Source organism: Notothenia coriiceps, unplaced genomic scaffold, assembly GCF_000735185.1.
Source record: "Notothenia coriiceps isolate Sejong01 unplaced genomic scaffold, NC01 NC01_scaffold00028799, whole genome shotgun sequence".
In the NCBI taxonomy this organism is placed as follows: domain Eukaryota; kingdom Metazoa; phylum Chordata; class Actinopteri; order Perciformes; family Nototheniidae; genus Notothenia; species Notothenia coriiceps.
This window is the reverse complement of record NW_011361500.1, coordinates 68,264-77,675: the sequence shown is the minus strand read 5'-3', so window position 1 is coordinate 77,675 and position 9,412 is coordinate 68,264.

Below are 9,412 nucleotides of genomic sequence, written 5' to 3'. Positions count from 1 at the left end.
TAAAAAAAATACGATGTGAGGGTCTAAGGACAGAGGGTGTCGTATTGTCATACTGATATTCTGTACAAACTGTGAAGTCCACTGAGACAAATGTAACATTTGTGATATTGGGCTGTATAAATAAACATTGATTGATTGATTGATTGATTGATAATAAGCAGCATAAGACACAACAAAACGTTGCACACAAGTAGAAATTAAAGAGTAGAAATTAACAATACTTGAATTTAAACATCTCAAAATAGAATTAAATCAGCATTAAAAAGTAGAAAATATACAGTAGACTGTGAATATAAACAAACTGACAATAAAACACTATTGAAGGGAAACATAATATTCTATGCAATTCTATTGTGTGTTCATTCACGGTTCATATCATGGTTTCATGTTTTGCTAAATGCTTTTAACCTCCTTTATCAATTTGATTTAAATGGTTTTGTATACAAAGCCTGCCGTTATTACTATCTCTTCATAATTGAAGGGTTGAAGCCTTTGTATTAGAATAACTAAACAAATAGGAGGCAACGTTTTCACTATAGAAAAGCCATGAACTAGTGTTTATATCGTTGTTGCTCGGTTGGCTTGCTGAGAAATGGAGGAGAAATAAGAAAACGTGTGATGACAGATTCACAGTCTGTTCTGTTTGAGTCTGAAGCGCTGGATCAATTCAAGAGGTAATCCGACCTGATTAGACAAACAAGGAGATCTCTGCGGTGAAAAGCAAATTATCTGAGAACATCTGAACTCAACATTTTCCTCATTTGATTCACTGCTGACAAGAGAGCAGAGGAGTGGGACAGAGAGAGAGGATCTGTGAGTAATGGGAAGTAGAGTCAACAAAAAAGACGAGACAGAAATATGGATGCAGGTTGGACCCTGCCGTCGTCTGAAGAGAAAACGACCCATCAGACGCTTCAGGTTTGACTTAGCATTCTGCCAATGTATGCAGGAAAGTGTCGATTTCAACGCAGAGCAAAACAGTTGGATTTCATTGGCCAATATAGCATTCCTGACGTGTGATTTCGATTTTATTAGCTTTAAGTTAGCTTGTGAAAAGGCTAGTTGGGAAACAATTTGGTCGTAGACACAGGGTGCGTCTCACTTCGGTTATTTTTCATTTCCTCGCTCCTCGGTATCACCGGAAGTTGATTTGTCTGCGCCATCTTGAGTAGCGTCCCAGTGGCCTTATTTTTGCCGGAGGACCGAGGAGTGATAACGGAGTGTCACTACCCGATCTGCAGCTCTGCCCGATCTGTACTGCGCATGTGCGAGATGGTCCGCCATATTGGACAACTCCGGACGGCAACCCAAGTACCCAAGTAGGACAGTTGAGCACAGTGGCTTTTAGCAAAGCTCAAAAATAAAACTCGAGAGAGGGATGAGTTATTGTTATTACAACGTGACTTCACTATTATTTAACAACTCTTTTTATTGGGTTCTTTTATTTGGGGTTAAGTACATTGTCAGAATAAGTGAGAAGCTATCATACTGAATAAATATTTACTATGAATGTATGCAAAAATGTATGACAATGTACTTAACCCCAAATAAAAGAACCCAATAAAAAGAGTTGTTAAATAATAGTAAAGTCACGTTGTAATAACAATCGCTCTCTCGTTTTATTTTTCAGCTGTTTGGTGGTTGGTTGTCTGTGTGTGTGGTGGGTGAATCTTGATATAAAAAGTCCTATTATTAGTAAATAACAGACGTAAAAGGAATATACAGTACTAACGGTGAGGGAATCGCTTATTATTGTTAACCAGGGACCACATCAGCCATATCTGTATATTGTTGTGTGCGTGAGTGTAAGGTACGAACTCCTAGCTTTACACCAGGAGATGTCTCTCAGTGAGGTAGGAGACCGGAGACTACTGCTCCCCCGAGTGTAGGAGTCCTCTCCAGTTTGTCCAGGTGATGACCGTGGTGGTCGGGTTTGAGCTGTGGTGTGTGTGTGTGTGTGGTGTGTGTGTGTGTGTGTGGTGGTAAGTAGGTACATCGACCGTCTCTGTAACAACAGAGTGAAGTCGGCTAGAGCTCGGGAGGATGCGTTGTGTGTTGTACTATGTATTGTTATACTTATGTGTGGAGCGTTTATTATGTAAGGTTAAAGGAGAAACAAACAATGTACGTCCCTTCCGATCTTTCTCAGCATGGGTAGACGCACAAAGGGCCAGGTGTCCGTGCTGGTCTGTGGGGTTGCCTGATCTCCAACCTCCTAGTTTGCCAGTGTCCGCTGGGAGTGTGATGGGCTCGACTAGTAAAATCAAGCGGACCACTAAACCAGATCGACTTTGGATGCTGGAGGGACGATTAGAATTGAGCACTGCGGACCCGCAGCTGAAACCGCTAGGGTAAAGAGGAGTCTTGGTCTAAACTTAATATCTTTTTATTGTCTGTACCAGCGTCGCGCCGTTGAGGTTTGCGAGACTATATCTTAAGTGAGAATAAGCGAGAATGGTGCGACTCGGGTTCCACCGCATACTTGTAGCCTATATTAAGATAGTACCTGTCTTTCGTAACTTCAATCGCGAGTTTTCATTTATTTCAATCGTCCTTACATAAGACATGTCTATCGGCAGACAAAGTCATACCCTGTCACATTACAAATCTCCTATAAATTACATATTTCGTGACACTAGTGTAATACGGACTGTATGCGTGGTGGTGATATCCTACGAAAGTGTAAATTATTATATTACTATCATAACGCACATTTATATACAATAATCTATTCGAGGATCCATTGAGGTGTGACGGTTCCTTGTAAAAATAGGAGTTGCCACAGTGTAATATTTTGACGCTTTTGTTAGTTCTTTTCTATAATTTTCTGTGACGTCTCTGTACAGTGTCAATCTCTGTGATTTAACGAGTTATACTTGGACCTTTAATCGTCTTACAGTGATAATGTCCCTTTGTATAAGTACTTTTTACGTGTAAAACATACAGGAAAAGATGTGATCTGTTATTACTACTAGGGTGTCCACAAGGTCCCCTTGAGTGGTTCAAGTCTTTTGTGTGGGGTAGAGATATAAAGGAGCTATGGGGTTTAGTAGATATTTCTTTCCCTGACGTTGCCTGAGACTTATGGTCTCTTTTGAGCTGTTAGGTCGTATAACCTTGGTGTAACGATTAAGCGCGAGTGTCACGATGCCGGTATGAACCCTCCGTTGAGGTGGTAGTCTCTCCTCCTGTCTGTGTTGTCCTGTAACGGCAATCTTCGCCGACCTTGGGACATCATGAGTGACGTGTCTCTGGACATCCTGACCATCGACATAGAGGTGTCTTAGTGGGTACGTTTTCTGTTCACAAGTTTTATCACGCTGTTACTCCTTACCGATTTTACGTAACTAGAAAACAATAAAACTTATTATTTTCGTCATATGTTATACGGTGACTGTTAATATATCCGATTAATCCAGGATGTGTGATATAATAAGTTTATATCGTGCTATCAAGGTGAAATTCGATTTTGGAGACACTCTCTTGTGGTTTGAATTGTCGACTATAAAACGTTTCAAAGAGAGTTCCAGGGGCCACAGTAATCGTCGAACTCCTGTTCGTAACTGGCACCTCCACTTCTGACATCGACGTAGGAGTGAAGCCAATTCTTACCTAAGGAACGCAGGGAGTGAACGCAGCCAAAGGGACGCTGATAAGGGAGGGTGGTCCTTCGTGCCTCCCTGCGTTCCTTTGGTGCTCTTTCGTCCCTTTACTCAAAATCTTCGATACCTGCAGCAAAGGAGGCCTAGCAGTGCACTTCGCTGCAGGCAAACACCTACGCGGCGTGTCGACTAGCAGACTGTTCGTCGGTCTAGTCACGTATGCGCACGTAGCAGGTTAGTCACTCGCCCATGTGTCATTCCCCCGCCCGCTCACAGACTCCTCAAGGTGCCTCCTACCAGACCCACCAAGGGAGCTAATAGCGAGGAGCACAGTAGATGGGCTAGACGGTCGAACGGGCTAGACGTCACGCCGTACACGCTCTACCAGGCGGTATAACTCTTGAGGCCTGCCGTAAAAGGGTCTTCCCTGTGAACTGTGTCACCGNAAATACTGTTTTGCTTGAATGACCAAAAAGCAAAAAGTGGGGAGGAGAGAAACACACACACACACACACACACACACACACACACACACACACACACACACAAAAATTTGTGTGTGTGTGTGTGTGTGTGTGTGTGTGTGTGTGTGTGTGTGTGTGTTTCTCTCCTCCCCACTTTTTGCTTTTTGGTCATTCAAGCAAAACAGTATTTTTAAATTGAGGACAGTCATGAAAAGTCAACATCAAAATATGAGGACATGGATAATACATTTGATAATTTAATTGAACTTTTTCTTAAAGGTGAAAGAGTTTAAATGGTTCTTGTTCTGCTCGGTAGTATTTCGTTTTCTGACATTTCTGTCCTCCATATTTTAAGTGTAATTGCATGAGTCCACAGGTTGTTGCATTACACCATCCTCCTGCCCTTTTTTAATAGATTCCATGCTTTATGGATAATGTCATTTCAGCCAGAAAGCCCTTTTATCCCAATCTGTCTGTGGTTTTTATGAAGATTTAGCCGAGCTGGGGCTAGCTCGTCCGTCCTTCTTTAGTTTATTGGGTTATGTTTAGCAGCAGGTTGGCCAACAAATAGGATTTAGATAGAATGTCATTATAATGGATCGGCCGCTCGTGTAGAAAGCAGATCGATAGGCTTCAAAAATAAATCGGTCTGTCCACAGGTACAGAGACAGGAAGTGATGCCACCTGACTCACATCTCTCAAATTAGGGAAGTTCACAACATCTGCAATTCTTCAAAGGGATTTTTTAAGGCTGCTTTACCGGGGCAAGAAGTCAAATTATTGGTCATTTTAGTTTCAGTACATTTGGATATTTGGTCACTTACAGTTTGAACCTTTTGAAAATATACCACATGCTTCAGCAATTAATTATTTGTATTACAGTACAACAGCTTCTTTCATAATTCAAGTTTTGTCATTTTTATGACTTTCTCATAAAAAAAAAACAAATTTGCAAGGGTTATTATTGTCTTATGACCCATTATAACAATAACACAACTTTCTCAGGTTCAATCATTTTCCTTAACCTTAATTCAAGAAGAGAGGACACAATAAGCTCATAGGAACTTCAAAAGCTTTCAAAATATTAATTAATTTAACATTGGATTTCGAAATATTAGGTTAAATGGTGTTATGAGGTTTGCTTTTAAAACTTTATTATAAATTATATTAGCCATTTTTTGTGTCTAAATACAGCTTCAGTGGTGTCAAGCAGTTTTCGGTTTATTCATTTTGAGTAACAGAGGCAAACACCAATGCAACCACAGGCAGAGGGCTCGTCCAGTCAGGCGACAGAAGGTGTGGCGGAACAGTCCCATTTCTATGTATTGACTGGGTAGTGAACGCACCAGTGCATCAACACATTCACAACACACAGTGTAGTGATGGGAATTACAGCTCTTTGAAGGGAGCCGGATCTTATGGCTCCATTCAAAAGAGCTGTTTTTTCCAAGGGGGCGGGGTTAATAGGTTTATCTGCGAAATAATCACCATGATAATAATTGACTGTATTGCCAGAAATCTACTTTTACTCACAGAAAAATGTTTAACTTGCTACATCGCTCAGCCAGCCAAACTACTCGTCAAGCAGCATGCGTTATGCCATCATCTATACGGCACATTTGCATTCAGGAAAGCAAGTTCCCGTATAGGCGAGTGGATTTACGGCAGGCAGTAAACCAACGATAAAAAAAAAGTCTCTCACCAAGTACGACTCGGTTCCCTTCGTTCGTACTNCTAGCATAGATTTACATTGTTTAATGTTCCAAACTCACATTGGTTTCTCATACAGCATCTCTGTATAGTATGTGTATTCACTCTCTGTCCTAAACGGCTTGTTGGAGCACCTGCCCCCCCCCCTCCCTGTGAGCCCAATGGCCGTCTACGAGACAGCGAGACACAGTGAAACCCAGCCCGAACACACACACCCGCAGCCTGGCTGGGAGTTTGTGTGTGTGCCCAGGCTGAGTTCCGCGGTGTCTCTCTGTCTCGCCAGCCCCACACCAGTGAGCCAGCTCACAGTGTCCCGCTCCTCGCAGCAGCGAGCCTCGCAACGACCCGCCGAGTGTGTGTGTGTGTGTGAGGAAGTCCGCGGATTGGTCCAAACGTAATGGCTCCGAATGGACCGATCTGCGGAGCGGTTACGTTACGTCATTATACCCGAAATACGTCACTATACCCAAGAAGTAAACAATGGAAAAAGAGAAATCTCCAACGAGGCGTTCTGGGGCAGCATAGACAGGTCTTCTCTGTGTTAGAGTTTTACTCGCTACAGGGTGTACTTTGAGGGTTTTGACTCTGCAGACCGTTTACATGCAGAAAAAGCTACATAACACACAAGGGGACGGGTAATAACCAGAAAAGCATGACATGGGACCTTTAAAATGACTAATTAGTGTCAGTATTTCATTGGACGTTGAGTTAAAGGGTGTTTTAAGTGCATTGTGGATATACAGTAATAGACTCGGCTTTAAAATATATTGAAAATGATCAGTCTTTCAACTCCAACCTGTGAGATTTAGAAAATGAATGAAGTCTGCAAGATGTCAGTGTCCTGTATCTCCTGTCGTCCTCACTTGTATCTATGGTGGAAGATAATAATCTCTTCCCTCTCACTTGAAGTTGTAAAGCTTTTCATTTGGAGAAGTGTAAATCTAATCCTGTCACATAGCTCTGACTCATAAAAGTAATTCCTTCTTTATGAAGAAATGGTGTGATGGAAGCCGCCCACTGTCTCTGCATTAAGGAAATGAACATCCAGAGCTATTTTTCACACCGCTTCATTAACAGCATGATTCTGACAGCCGCAGAGGGACGGGAATATTGGTTGTATTAAACACCGTAAGTTGGACCGTAAATTAAACTGCGAAGCAAACACATAATTGATAAAGCTGGATAGACAGTAAGACCTCAGGCGATCAATATTGGCAATCCTTCATACAGTAGGACTGAGTTATGAAGGGGAGAAAAGCTGATGTGATTGCGGAGAAAGATGTCACTTAAAAAAAAATACGACATCGCTAATGTATTGAAATATATAAGAACAGGCAAGGAAAAGATTCACGAGTTACAAAGTCAAAGGTATACGATAGTGAATAAGTCAAAACGTTTAACTTAATACTCATTCATTAGCATTCATCTATCATGTACAGTTAATTTGCACATACTTTAAAATGTATTATCCTTAAAGGTAGGGTAGGTAAGAATGGAGAACCCATCTCGCTAGAATTTGAAAGTACGCAGCCGAAAACAATCTGCCCCTTCCTTCAGACTTCCTTACAGAGCCCCTCCTCCAACACACACGAACGTGCACATGACTCAACTGAGGGCACGCGATAAGTCTGTGCCAGATGGAAGGCCTGACAGACAGGTGGGCCATCTCAGTTATCTCCTTAGTCGCTGGGCGGCTCAGCATAAGTATGTGGGGCGCGTGCGTGTAACAGCGCTCAACGGCTCCAAAGATGAAATTATTTCTGTCATGTAATTGTATGTCAAAGTAGTTCATATATTGCATTTGCTATCGGATGGTTACAGAGCATTCCATGGAATTCTACATACCCAAAGTGGTTCTGAAGTGAATTACCTACACCCCCACCTTTTAATGTCTCCTAGTGGAAGGACACATAGGAAGGACAGCCTAGAATAACAACAGTGTACAAATAGAGTACAGCATACACCAGAAACTACAAAAAGATAAATGAAGTGTGTTGAGAGGGATAAAAACAGAAGAGAAAGATTTAACTAAATCCTACAAGGTTCAGTCGTGTTAAAAACAAAGAAGAAAAAGAGACCCCCCCCCCAACCCCGACACACTTTACTAGCCCATGGACCTATTTGGGCCATTCACCAGACTCTATCGGGATGTGATAGTAAAAAACAAATAAATTAGAACGGTCACATGAACTCACGTCACCACACCGCTAAGCTCCAAGGCGGCTAATGTTCAGACTTGTGGTCTCATGCCTAACACTCTGTTAGCAACCAAATCTGTTTTTTATGAAACGATGTGCTTCAGAATTACCAGTGGGATGGATTAATTGACATATTTGGGATGTTGTAAAGATGAAAATCTCGGTCAGTTTGTGCTAACCACCGAACTTATATCAGGCATCTAACCGAAACACGTGTAAAGAACCATTGATTTCAGACCCAACGGAAACCAAAAGTTGTGTAGCAAATGCGGCTCATGTTATTGCTTGGTTTTTGGACCAGACCCGCACAACTTTTATACCAAAAAATAAAAATGTAATCCTTGGTATCGGCCCCAGAATTCCCCGATGGTTTGCCTTCTCCCTAGAAAAGGCTAAAATAGTTGCTGTGATGGAGGATGCGTCGATTCTAAGTTTCTGATGTAGAATCATCCGGATGTGTGTTTGAGAACGGGTCTTTCCTTTCGTCTCTTGTCTTAAAACTTGTATTCGTTAGTTTGTGGTATTCCTCCCCCCCTACACCATATAATGGAAGCAGTGTGTTTCCAGCGAGCGCAGATAGCCCCATGTCTGTGTCCTTACAACGGTTAAATACACTTAACCTCAGATGGACTCGATTGCTTCGAAGGGCAACCCGCCCGTTCAGGACCCAAATCTTTTTTCTCTATCAAACTAATTGGGTTTTTCATTTTTCCCCAGATTTTCTGTCTTCCTGACATTTGCATAAGACAGTGGTTACCCTGACTCCCCCCCCACACACACACACACACAACACCAGCTCTCTTTTGTTTTTTCGAAACTTTGTCTTGATCCGGAGACTCTGCTATCAGCCTGCCCCAGGAGTCTCCGGTTGGGTCAGCTTGTTGTTGGTTTGATAGTTCTTTGGCATGAATACTGTGTTGGTAACTACAATCTTTGTCAATCTCAACACTTAGTCTCTGGCCTAGTCTCACTTCTTCTCATCTCCCCTTCGTTGTATATATGCACAGTGCGAGGTTTCGCGCGGAGGAAAAGATTCCAGTCCATCTCTCGAGTCCCTGGCGAGAATCAGTGAATTTACCAGTCTCCCATGTGATTACTCCAATTGGAAGCAAGTAACAAGGTGCCACCATGGGACAGAAAGTGGGGCTGCAGCTCAAGCAGGGAGGAAGGTTGGTTTCTAGAGACCTGATTGTCTTCTTAGGTCGAGGGGAGCTACTAGAGAACGACGAAGTATTGATAAATAGACAACACAGTTCATATACAGAGAGATCTATGTTATATGTCTTGATGTATCATTAAATAATTATAAATGCCATATGTCAGGTGGTCCATTATTTATTATTAAATAACAATTATAATGGAGTATTTTACGTTAATTGAAAATATTAACATTTCAGTTTAAATGTCTGTCGAGATTATTTTAGATCTGAATTTTGTG